A 13108-nucleotide genomic window follows, 5' to 3' on the forward strand; every position below is an offset into this window, starting at 1 on the left:
AGTCGTAATAGCAAAAGTGGATCTTAGAGTGGATAGTTATTGAAGTGCATCGTAAAACATAGTTTTGTAAAATTAACGCATGCACTAAAATCACTATATTTTGGTTTCCCGCAAGTTCCCGCAAAAAAGTCCGGTAGCATCCTAAAAAGAAGAGTCTCAACTAGCTTCCTAGACCAGTTGCATGTCGAATACGGTCGAATACTACTACTTTTTGAACAAATTGGCAAATAAACCGTAAATTTTGAGTAAATATTGTGAAAGTTTAATTTAAACTTGAAGACATCACAATTTGTACATCAAATATGCAAAATATACTAAATTTACTGTTAGGAAATGTAGGCGATATATTTGTTGGGCACATTTTCCACCAACAATTACATTTTTCTTGCTGATGCGGATGCACCACGGGAATGGTGTAAAGTATCGCCAATAAACAAACAAACATTTTTCTTAATATTGGTTAAAATCGAGAATTTTTGCTTATAAGAAGTTTCTCCATACAAAAAACTATATAATTTTGTTACAAATCAAACAAAATCAGTCGGTATATAATCAATCATAGCCCAAACAATCATACATATATAAAAATTGATTGATTTAAAAAAAGAACAACTTTTTTGAATTTTGTCGCGAAATTTTGATTTCTGGCCCATAGTGCATGGGTGGCCTCTGCTGTACATAGAAGCTCTCTCCATTCTTCTTGGTCCATGGCTGTTTGTCTCCAGTTTTACACTCTGTGTAGGGTCCGCAGATCGTCCTCCACTTGGTCGACCCAGCTAGCTCGCTGCGCACCACGTCTTCTTGAACCGGTCGGATGACTCTCGAGAACCATTTTAGTCTAGTTGCTATCCGACATCCTGATGACGTGACCTGCCCACCGTAGCCTCCCAATTTTCGCGGTATGGACGATGGTTGGTTCTCTCAGCAGCTGATGCAGCTCGTGGTTCATTCGCCTTCTCCAAGTCCCGTCTTCCATCTGCATTCCGCCGTAGACGGTTCGCAACACCTTCCGTTCGAAAACTCCGAGGGCGCGTTGGTCCTCTGCACGTAGGGTCCATGCTTCGTGCTCATAGAAGACTACCGGCCTAATCAGCGTTTCGTTGAAAGCTAACTTCGTGTGAGGGCGAACTTTGTTCGATCGTAAAGTTCGGCGGAGTCCAAAGTAAGCACGATTTCCTGCCACAATGCGCCTCTGAACTTCTCTGCCTGTGTCGTTGTCGGCGGTCACCAGTGAGCTCAAGTACACGAATTCTTCAACTGCCTCGATTTCATCACCGTCGATATAAATTGGGGGTGGTGGGCGCGGTGATTCCTCCCTGGAGCCCTTTGCCATCATGTACTTTGTCTTCGATACATGAATGACTAATCCGATTCGCATGGCTTCACTCTTTAGTAGGATGTACGTTTCCGCCATCGCGCGATGCACCGTCTCAAATTTACGAGCAATAATATCAATATTATCAGCGTAACCAAGCAGCTGAACTGACTTCGTGAAAATCGTTCCACTCGTGTTTATCCCCGGTCTCCTAATAACACCCTTCAAAGCAATGTTGAACAGCAAGCACGAAAGACCATCACCTTGCCGTAACCCTCTGCGAGATTCGAAGGGACTCGAGAGTATTCCTGATACTCTAACTACGCGCATCACTCGATCCATCGTCGCCTTGATCAATCGTATCAGTTTATCCGGGAATTCGTATTCGTGCATAATCTGCCATAGCTGTTCTTGATCGATTGTATCATACGCCGATTTGAAATCGATGAACAAGTCATCACATTACATCACATCACATGTGGGTACGTTGTATTCGCGGCATTTCTGCAACACCTGGCGGATGACGAACATCTGGTCTGATGTAGCACGTTCACCCATGAATCCAGCCTGATGTTGTCTTGCAATTGGTGATAGACGGCGGCATAAAATTTGAGAGAGTATCTTGTAGGCAGCGCTCAGTAGTGTGATCGCGCGATGGTTCCCGCAATCCAACTTGTCGTCTTTTTTGTAGATGAAACACACGATACCTTTCATCCACTCCTCCGGTAATACTTCCTCCTCCCAAATCTTGGTAATGACCCAGTGTAGTGCTCTCACCAGTACTTCTCCACCGTATTTTAGTAACTTGCTTGGTAGTTGATCTGCTCAAGCGGCTTTGTTGTTTTTCAACCGGCTAACCTCCTCCTCAAGCTCTTGGAGGTTAGGGGCTGGAAATCTTTCATCCTGAGCACGTACTCCTAGATTTGTTACCACGCCACCTTCGGTGCTGGCAACGTTGCCATTGAGGTTCTCATCGGAATGCTGCCGCCACCTCTCGACCACTTCACGCTCGCTCGTGAGAATATTCTCGTGATTATCTCGGCACATGTCGGCTTGTGGAACAAAGGCGAGCGGTTCAGTTTCTCGTAGAACTTTCGTGTATCCTTAGCGCGGCACAGCTCTTCCATCGCTTCGCGATCTCGTTCTTCCTGCTGGCGATTCTTCATCCGGAAGACTGAGTTCTGCCTGTACCGCGCCTGTTTATAACGTGCCTCATTCACTCTTGTACGGTGTTGCAGCATTCTCGCCCATGCTGCATTCTTCTCGTTTTTCAACTGTTCACATTCGCCGTCGTACCAGCCATTTCTGTGATTCGGAGTCGCGAAGCCTAGTGCTGTAGCCGAGGTACTACCTATGGCGGATCGGATGTCCCTTCAGCCATCTTAAAGTGTAGCTGCGCCAAGCTGCTCTTCCGTTGGTAGGGCCACTTAGTCTTGAGCCACTTCTACGTTACGCAGCTGCTCGACGTTGAGCCGCGACGTACGACTTCGACGCGTGGTGATAACTGTCGAAAGTTTTGAGCGCATGTATTGTATACAGCGACTAAGTAGTGATCTGAATCTATATTCGCACTGCGGTATGTGCGGACATTGGTTATATCCGAGAAGAATTAACCGTCGATTAGAACGTGGTCGATTTGATTTTCTGTTTGATGGTCGGGTAATCTCCAGGTGGCTTTGTGGATATCTTTGCGGGGGAAGAAGGTGCTTCGGACTACCATACCACGGGAGGCTACAAAGTTTACGCATCGCCGGCCGTTATCATTCGATATGGCGTGCAGGCTGTTTCGCCCGATTACCGGTCTGTACATTTCCTCCCTTCCTACCTGTGCGTTCATGTCGCCGACAACGATTTTCACGTAGAACGCTTCTTTCTCGTCATCAGGTCTCCCTTCATGTGGGCGAGCCGACTCAGCTATCACATGGTGAATATTCAGCAGGCCCTTTCAAGGCGAAAATGGAAGCATTTCCTCACTTTTTTGTTTTTGATTTTTTATTAAATAACACATGTAGCGTATGGACCAAGGTATCCACTGATTTTTTTCCTAGTGGAACATGTTTTTCGTTTTTAAGGAAACCATTTTTGGACAAAATTTCATAAAAAAATGGTTTCCACAAAAATGAAAACATTTTCCACCACAACAAATTCAGAAGATACTTTGATCCATATTCTACATGTGTACGAAAACCCATTTTGAAAATATTGCTTCGTTATTTTATAAAAAAATCAAAAACCAAAAAAAATGAGAAAATGATTCCAGTTTCGCCTTAATCATATGTGATAGCTTCGGAATTTTGTATTATTAGATATGTAACTGTCTTGTTTTTGCGCAACTGCCTTTCCGACTACTCGGTTGCACTCCGAGTGCACACTTATTAAGTGAAATTGACTTAAGAAACCTGAATCTTCAGGACGTTCTATTATACTTGACTCGCTTTGGTAATAAGCTATTGGCCGTCCTTATTCTTTATGCGTTATTACAGGCCCTTTTTAGGACACTGTTCAGCCCATTGTGGTACTCTTGTGTGTTAGTGCCCTCTTCTAGAATGACGAACATATTCTCCTACCTGTCCTTTTGCCCATCCCATCCTTTATTCCTTTCCCTTTCTCACAGATATATGATGAGTAAGCTCGGGTTCATGGTGATGGCAAAAATTTCCCAAAAGGAGGAGAACGTGTCATGTCAACTGCAGCCTACCTACTGATACCTGATACCCTTCGTAGCCTATTTTCCCATACCTAATACATGGCTCGCTGCAAAATTAGAGAACCCCCTCAAGTGTAGAATTAGCATAAGTTAAAATACACAAAAATAAAAACTAAATAAAAGAGAACTCCCTCACCTTAAAATAATACGGTTGAAAGTTGAAGATTGGAGAAGTCGTCAACGACATAATCCTCATCATTGAAAATTTGAAAGCAGTTTCCTCGTTCAAAAGTGAAAATTTCGCAGTGACAACGTACTCATTGTATTGCGGATGAAGAAAGGAATACATACAGTGAACATACTTCGACTTGCAATAACGACAATGATATCAATAACGACTCTTTCAAGTTTAATGAACAACCTCTGGTTTCCCTTACTAAGATTTTTTACTGCGAGTTTAAAACTGTTAACATAACCTCAGAGGCACTTCAAGGGGTCTCAGGGTATCCAAGGGAGTTTCAGATGGTCTCAGGGATGTTTCAAGGCGTTTCCAGGCCCAACAAACAATTGCAAGTCACAAACAAGCAAGCTTGCTGAATTGTTGCTTAATAATGGTAATGATAGCTGAACTAAAATTATGCTCTATATATTACTGTTTAAATGATTTTTCAATTGAGAAAATAGTCAATGTTGGACTTTCCTCATCGGTATCAACAATGATAAATTAAAACACTTTTGAAAAGTTTAACAAGAAATTTATTCGACAAGCATTGATTTCTTAACAAAGGAGTTTAACAAAACATTTGTCTGCATCTTATTAAGCTGATGCATCGATAAGCATATGCTCCTGAACAATGTGCTTTTCACTTGTCAAATAAACGCCTTCAGCCCGTCATAGTTTGACTCAGAACTTTGTTCGGATTATGGGATAAATCATGGCTAAAACTGTTTAGACTGAGGAATTCCACGGAGTCATGTCAGTCGATCCTGAGCGACCATTTCAAAAATATCTGAAACTTTGCACAGTTTTTCAATTTCATATAAATCGCCATTTTTTGATATTAAACCTTCATATTCACTCACGACTAACTTTTCAAAAGGGTGTATGCGAAAATAGTTCTAAAATATTCTAAAAGCTGTACAGCAAAAACGGATTGTTCGATTGTTATAAATTTTTCAGCAAAGTTAGATAACTAAATGATGATTCCTTAGAAAATATACACTGTAAAAAATTTCTTTTTCTACTTTGAAAAAATATGATATTTGTCACAAAAACTCAAATATCTCAAAACCCTATCTATTTACCAACTTCAATTTTTTAGGGGAAATGGCCCATTATATCAGCTATCTACCATAAAATTTTGGTGATGGTAAACTGATAAACAAAAAAGTTATGACATTTCAAACATTTCACAATTTTTACATTTAGTAACAAAAAAAAAATTTTTTCTGTGTAAATTATTTCGAGAATTATATTTTGATGCTGATTTTATTGTAAAGGCTACCGCCTGAATTAAACAAGTTGTTTTCATGATACTTTAGTTTGATTATTCGTAATTACTATAGTATCTATTTGAAACTTAGACGCGATCCAGTGTTGTGATCAAAAATATTGAGATTGTCATACTTTTTATTGTACGTGACTGGTGAAAAAATCCCTTGATACAGTGATAGACATTCGTTTAGCCGAGACCAAAAAAAGTGTCAGGAAACTCATACAAAAGATTTTATGATAAAACTTTTTTATCGTAGTGATAGTATATCTAGTACTGTTTTATAAACATGTGATACATTAAACTTACATATACACTGAAACAAAACCGAGGGTAAAAACCCTTCAAATGTCATGTTTTGGCTAGACATTCGTTTAGCCGAGGTAAATGAAAAATTGGTTTTCAATCGATTTTTTGCAATTTCGTGAGTATATTTCGAGGATATACTCCAAGGCACTTAGTTTATGACGTGTTAGCAAGATAATTGGCCTTAAAAGTTTATTTATTTGTAAAATTCAGAGAAATATTATAAAAAAAATGTCTTGATAAGGAGAAGCGACGATAAACAAATTTATTTAAGAAAAATGATTTCTGTAAACACTCAAACGTAAGCTAGATTAGCAGCTTTGAAAATATGGCACAGAATTATTGTTAAAAATGTTCAAATTATTGCATAAAATGTCATGAAAAAATTAAGTATATTGGTTTTTGGTTGGTTAAACTTTAAAATGGGATTGATAAAAGCTAAAATAAACAGTCCTGCATTGAAATAAAGACGTGCCCTAATGCCTGTCGAGTATACCTGTTTGATACTAGCATTACTAAATGAGTTGGAAGACTGCAAAGTGAAAGAACTGCAAGAAGTGTCATATTTTTTGTACCCTGTTTATTCAAAAGCAGATGCTTATACAAAAATGCAAGATATGGTCAAACAATTGGCTTATTTCATTCAATCTGAAGAAATATATTATAAATGAGTCTAAGTTGTGAACCACATTCATTTTTAACATGATTTATTTGAAAAGAATGTCTAAATTATGAAACAAGTAGTTCATGCTAGAAATTTGAATACTTTCGGTGCCATTTCTCGAAATATGAGCCGTTCAATGTATGTTATTTCAGCCAGCATACAGTCTAGAAGATGTTAGGAGCTATAAGAAAACGTAATAGTAGTAAACGCTGTGATCTATGCAAGTGAAACCATCATTTTTCATCAAAACAATACTTAAATACGTGATTTTTTGATGGTTTGCGTTATTTTTTTCTGTTAAAAACATTGTTTTTCGTAAATTTTCAACCTGTTTAGGTCATGAAACTTTCATAAGATTCTTTTGAAACACTTCCGATTAAAATAACTACATTAAATCTCAATTTAGAAACATTTATAATATTATGACATATTTATATGAGATGCATGCAAAATTAATATGGCAACACTTCCAAAAACGATCTAATTCATGATTTACAAGTTGATCTATAATGCAGATCACCACACAAAATGACTTTGTTGGGTATTTTTCGAAATTTGATGGTTTTTCTTATGGAATTCTAAAAATTTTACAATTCGGCTAAACGAATGTCTAGGCAAAAAATGACATTTGAAGGGTTTTTACCCTCGTTTTTGTTTCAGTGCATATGTAAGTGTGATGTATCACATTTTTATAAAACAGTACTAGATATACTATCACTACGATAAAAAAGTTTTATCATAAAATCTTTTGTATGAGTTTCCTGACACTTTTTTGAAATTTTTTTAGCCTCGGCTAAACGAATGTCTATCACTGTAGTGTTGAAAAGCTGTTGATTATAAGAAAAATGGAATTGAATTTATTTTTAAGACAAAAGCTGTATAATAAAAGTTTTTTTATACGCGTATACGTCTAGTTTATCCGCAAAAAAAATCCCTCTTAGAGAACAGACTTTATGATCGGAAGAATGCGAGTAACTTTAACAACAACAAATGCATAAGAGGTACATACCACAGACAAACAGACGAAACGCCTAGAACAATTTTAGTGAAAATTCATCGCCCAGTTCACACTATCACCACCTGGTGGAAATGTTTCACGAAACACTGCGTTGTGCAATATCGTCATCAGAAGGCGCTAGTGTGAAACGTCAAACGCAAAGAAAAACGATGGGCGCTCTTCTTGTTATGAAAGCCACAACCAAGATTCAAAATGATCGTTGAAGGCGTGGTCAATGAAAATTTCGCCAGTGTTACGTTTGTTTGTCTGTATACAACTGAAGTTCTTCCTGACAAAGAAGATGTTTTTAAAAAGGGTTCACAAACAAGACTGACTTTATTTCTCTGTCTGAATTTAATGAAACCTACCTAACGCTCCATTATTCCTGTGTCAGCAAATTCCACGATCAGGTGGTAGTCGAAGTCCAAGTCTTCGATGTGCCCTGTCAGCTGGTTAGGTGCAAACGGTCCGTCACCGTCCGTCGTCGGCGGTGGCGCTAGTCGCACGAGTGCTTACGTCAGCACGCCCGTGTAGGTGATGGTCCCGGTCTCAGCTTGCAGGTTACATGTGGCGTCGGCGTCCGAGGGGATTTTTCTTTAACTTACATACCTGACAATGCTCACGAAAAAAACAAAAAAATACTACCGCTATGAATATTAAAAATTGTATAGTATTTTTTTTCTTCAGCCACCAACACCAAACAAGTAAGTTAAAATTAATAAGTGATTTTGTTTATTATAATCTAACGAACAAGATGAACAGTCGCTTTCTCAAAGGTCTTCAACTCAACGCTCTCTTGTAGACCGTTTGATGAAAAAAAATGTTCAAAAGAGTTACGAAATCTCACCGAAAGCACCATAGATAAACTGAAAGAGACTGGTTACGCCCAAATGTCCACATTGTGTACAAAATTACGCAATTGCACGTCCTGCCGTCTAGAATTTGACAAACGAGCCATCTGTATATCATCGGTAAAGCAGGGCGCAGGAAGTTCGAAAACGACAACAACTGAGAAATTGCCATCAGCGACATCTGTTTAAACAATTTAATTACGCCCCTTTTCAAAAATGCCCTGTAATATTCTTCAACATCTATACCCATTTCAATATTTTTAACGTTGCAAAACACGCTTTCAACATTAATCTTGAAGAAGAGGGAAAACACTTGTCCTCAAATGTAACAGCAAATTAATGAATAAACGACTAATGCGCGGAGGGCGTGATAAAATCGGAACATTACTGTACATAGTATATTATATGTATATATAATATATAATAAAAACAACTTGTTTTACTCACGCAAGGCCATTAACAATAAAATCAGCATCAAACTTCAATTTCCGGCCGAAATAATTTACACTAAAAAAAATTATTACTAAATGTGAAAATTGTGAAATGTTTGAATTGTCATAACTTTTTTGTTTATTTTCATGGTAGATTGCTAATACAATGGACCGTTTTCTCTAAAAAATTACGTTGGTAAAAAGATAGGGTTTTGAGATATTTGAGTTTTTGTGACAAAAATGATATTTTTTAATGTTAAAAAAGATTTTTTTCACAGTGTATATTTTCTTAGGAATCGCCAAAATATTAAACGAATCACATAAAATAAAACAGAATAGAATTATGTAGTTTAACATTGAGTGCCAAGAGACATAATCAATGTAAAAACGAGGCATTTATTAATTATGATTAGTCTGTAACAAGGAGAACTTGTACCTTGATTATTATATTTTTTATTTTCCGCAGCAGTTCGATTGTACTAGACGCTTGGATCGATGCATTTCACATTGCAGTCCCGTCGTGTTTATTGAATATTGTTCCCACATTCACCTAGATAATCAAACAGCATTCAGAAATCGACACATTTCAAGTATCTCTAAACATCCTTATGTACTATTTATTGAACATAATATCAAGATTCCATGACAAAAGCATAAATAAAAAAAATGATTGACTTCGACTGAGCATGAGTACATTACCTGAACAGATGCTTTGACTGCACCATGTCCAAGACCATACCGCATCACATATTGTCATACATTTTAAAGATCGATATTTAATAATAAAAATAAAAACATATTCATATCGCAATTAGTTCGTCTGGAAACAATATCTTCAAAAAGGACCAACACTTTTTGGCCGCATTCGATACAAGTTTCCTCACCGTGCGATAAAAATACTGACAGCGAAATCAGAATGGAAAACACGTGTTTTGAGCTGAACAGCTGTTGAAGTATAAGGCGTTGTTCAGTTGATTACCACGTGCTATGCTAATTCACCACTGCTGAACACAAGTTCAGGGGTGATCATTATTGAGTCATGGGAAGATTATGTTTTGCTTTGGGTGCTGCATCTCACCATCTCTAGGATGGCGCAGATAGGAAGGCATGCGGCTGGCAATCGTCAGGTCTCGAGATCTAATCCGGATTTAGGTAATTTTATATGTAATTCTTATTTCATAAAAGGTGTTCTCAACATGAGAGCAAATAATTACTCTCGTGAGAGGTCAACATTTTTGCCTTTTATTTATTTTCAGTCATTTTTGCCAAAGCTGAATAACAACTATCTTGTACATTTGTAAAACGCTTTGAACAACAAAAAAAATAAGTTGGTGCACAACATGATGCTTTACAACTTCTCCAAATTGGTGTGAACAAAACCCGAATATAGGTTGTACGTGAAAATAATTCATATGTTATTCAACATTATGCTGAATTAATTCGTCATAATGGTGCCTGTTAAATGAGTGATTGTTAGTTGGGAGGGGGGGGGGGGGGGGGCTTCTAGGGGTACAGGGAGGTTTTAGTTTGGTCTCAAGAGCATTCCATGGTCCCTGAGATTCCATGCTCCATGAGCTCTCGGGAGGTCTAAGAGAGTGGTTTTAGAGGGCCTCAGGGACACTTTGAGGGGTCTCAAAGGGTTTCAAGGGGTCTCACAGAGTTTTAATGGGGTTCCATGACGTCTCTGGGGCACTTTATACTATTCAAAAGCCCTTGAAATCCCCGCAATCCATTTGAAATGCCCTGGAACACCCTCGAACCCTTAAAAAGCTGATAATGCCCCTGAAATGCCTCGAAATGCCTCTGAAACCTGTATTATCCCATTGAAACGCCTTTGAAATCCTCTAATCTATTTGAAATGCCCCTGAAACCCCTTGAAACACACTTAAAAGGTTCCTGAAACCCTCTTGAACCAACCCTGAAACCCCCTTGAAGCGCTCCCGAAATGCCTTGAAACACCTCTGAAATGTCCATGAAACGCCCTTGAAATCTCCGTTACCAATTTGGTATACCTCTGAATCCCATTGAAACGCCTTTAAAAGGTCCCAGAAACTTCCAAAAACGCACATAAACCCCCTTGAAGCATCCCTGAAAAGCTACCGAACGCCCCTACAACCTCCAGGAACGTCATTCAAACTAGAAGCGCCCCTAAAGGCACTAAGGCGATTCAAGTCGGTCTAAAATCGAAAATCGACTTGAGAATCGATTTGACTTGAAAAATTGAAAATCAATTTGGGTTTTTGATTTGGTGGTTGAAGGTAGACCACTTGAACCAGTAAACCCTGGAGTATTGGTTTGCTAATCCATGCGAAATATCTTTTGAAGCGCCCTTAAAAGGCTGCTGAAATGCCCTGAAATGCCCTGAAGCCCCTTAAAATTTCCTTTTATTGGCTTTCTCGGAACTCCCTGGAAACCCCCTTGACCTCTCAAATCTCAAATGCCCAAGAGCAAGACATCTTCTCGCGAACTAACTAAGTTTCGCGAACTAACTAACTTCAACAAAATTGTTAAAGCGTATAAGATGCATGTTTTTAGAACGTCCACACCACACTCGGTGGCACTGATGTAATTTATATCACAGATATTTTGGTCTACTACTAACAAGGCCTCACAGGGATAAATGGGGGAAATCAATTTTAGCAATTCCCCCCGATTATTACTCTTAGATTTCTTCTAGGATTCGTACTAGAATGTAATTCTTCCAGAGAATGCTGAAGGGATTTGTTCCAGGATTTCTCCAGTTTCCAATATTCCATTTAGGATTCTTGCAGGAATCCCTTCAAAAGATTTTTAGAAGAATTTCTTCTCGGGTTCCTTCAGCGATCAAACCCGCGGTTAATTCATTGACTTCTAATGGTTTTTTTTCCAGCATTTCTCTCGCATTTTTTTCAAGGGATTCCTACAGCGGTATTCCATTCGAGATTCTTTCCGGTATTCCTCCATAGACCCTTCTGTTTTTTTTTCTAGCATTTCTTTTTCAAGGATTCTCCTTTTCGGCATTCCGTCATAAATTCCTCCAGGGACTGCTTCATTGATTTCTCCCAGGATTCCATTAGGTTTTCTGCAGAGACTCCGTCCGGGTTCTCTCGCGGATTACTCTCGAGATTCCATCAGAAATTTCTCAAGGATTCTTCTTGGGTTTTCTCCTGACATTCCATCAGAGATTTCGTTCGGCTTTCCTTTAAGGAATCCTTCAGGGATTCCTTCAAAATTCTTCCCAGAATTCCTCCATTGAAACTACCGGGATTTCTTTATAGATTTTCCCCCGGGTCTCCTTTGGAGATTCCTCCTAAGATTCATTCAGAGATTCTTTCAAGGTTTTTTACGGATTTTTTTCCGGTGAATCCTAAGGACATTTCTATATTGATTTGTCATTACATTCCTTTAGGGATTTCTTACGGATTTTTTTTAGAAACTCGTCCCAGGTTTCCGCTAAGGATACCTCCCGTGATTTCCGTGAAAAAATACAATGTTGCATATTGTACAATAATAATGCTTGTACATAAATACACTCTCTTAATTCTCAATTACTTAACCTAATTTACAGCTCTTTTGTCCACTAGGGCACTACGTGAGCGATTCCAATTGGACGCTGCACTTACACTTTGTACAGCGCCTACATGTATTCTATTCTAATTCAACTAAAACTGGTGCCTTGTGCTGCTTCAACTTTTCTACCCTGTCCACGGTAGAATGAAGAGCACGATGATGCTGATGGTTGGCTGCTGTTCCTTTTCCAGTCCAATTGGAGGTTGGTCGTCCATTATATGACTTGCGGTTCGCCAATATCCAAATTCCGGGTCCGTTAGAGCTATATGCTCCGAAGAGGGTCAGGTGTCAGTTGCTCTCGGGGAAAAGAGCAACTGACGAAAAATTGCAAGTGCCGGGGCTGGGATTGAACCCATGACCATTAGCTTATGAAGCGAACGTGTGGACCACTGCGCCACGGGCCCCGACATAAATACACTCTAAGGTGAAGAAATGTGACGCCATATGCCGAACTTTCATGACCACAAATCTGAGGAAGCAAATTATGGTTTGCTTTGAAAAGTTTATCGATTGGTCACTATCGATAGCAGTTGATTACATTTCCAGCGATATTCGTTATTTGGTTTGTCAAATGTCTTCTCTTGAAAATTCGAGTCGCAGCTTCGTTGAATTTTCATCTTAACAATTTCAAATTTATCACGTTCCGTTAAATCACCACGCACATCGCTCTGGGAAAATAAAACCCAGAGTCACAAAGTCTAACCGCACTCGAATGCTCGGGAATCTCGTGGGTAGCATACGAAGATCACCCTTTTCTGCAAACGATGAAATTTTCTCGGAAAACCGTACAACACACCATCGCCATCATCACACGGCATGAAAAACCCAATAAAATGCGAATTGAATTTTTAATGT

This window comes from Aedes albopictus, chromosome 3 (genome assembly GCF_035046485.1).
Source record: "Aedes albopictus strain Foshan chromosome 3, AalbF5, whole genome shotgun sequence".
NCBI lineage: Eukaryota > Metazoa > Arthropoda > Insecta > Diptera > Culicidae > Aedes > Aedes albopictus.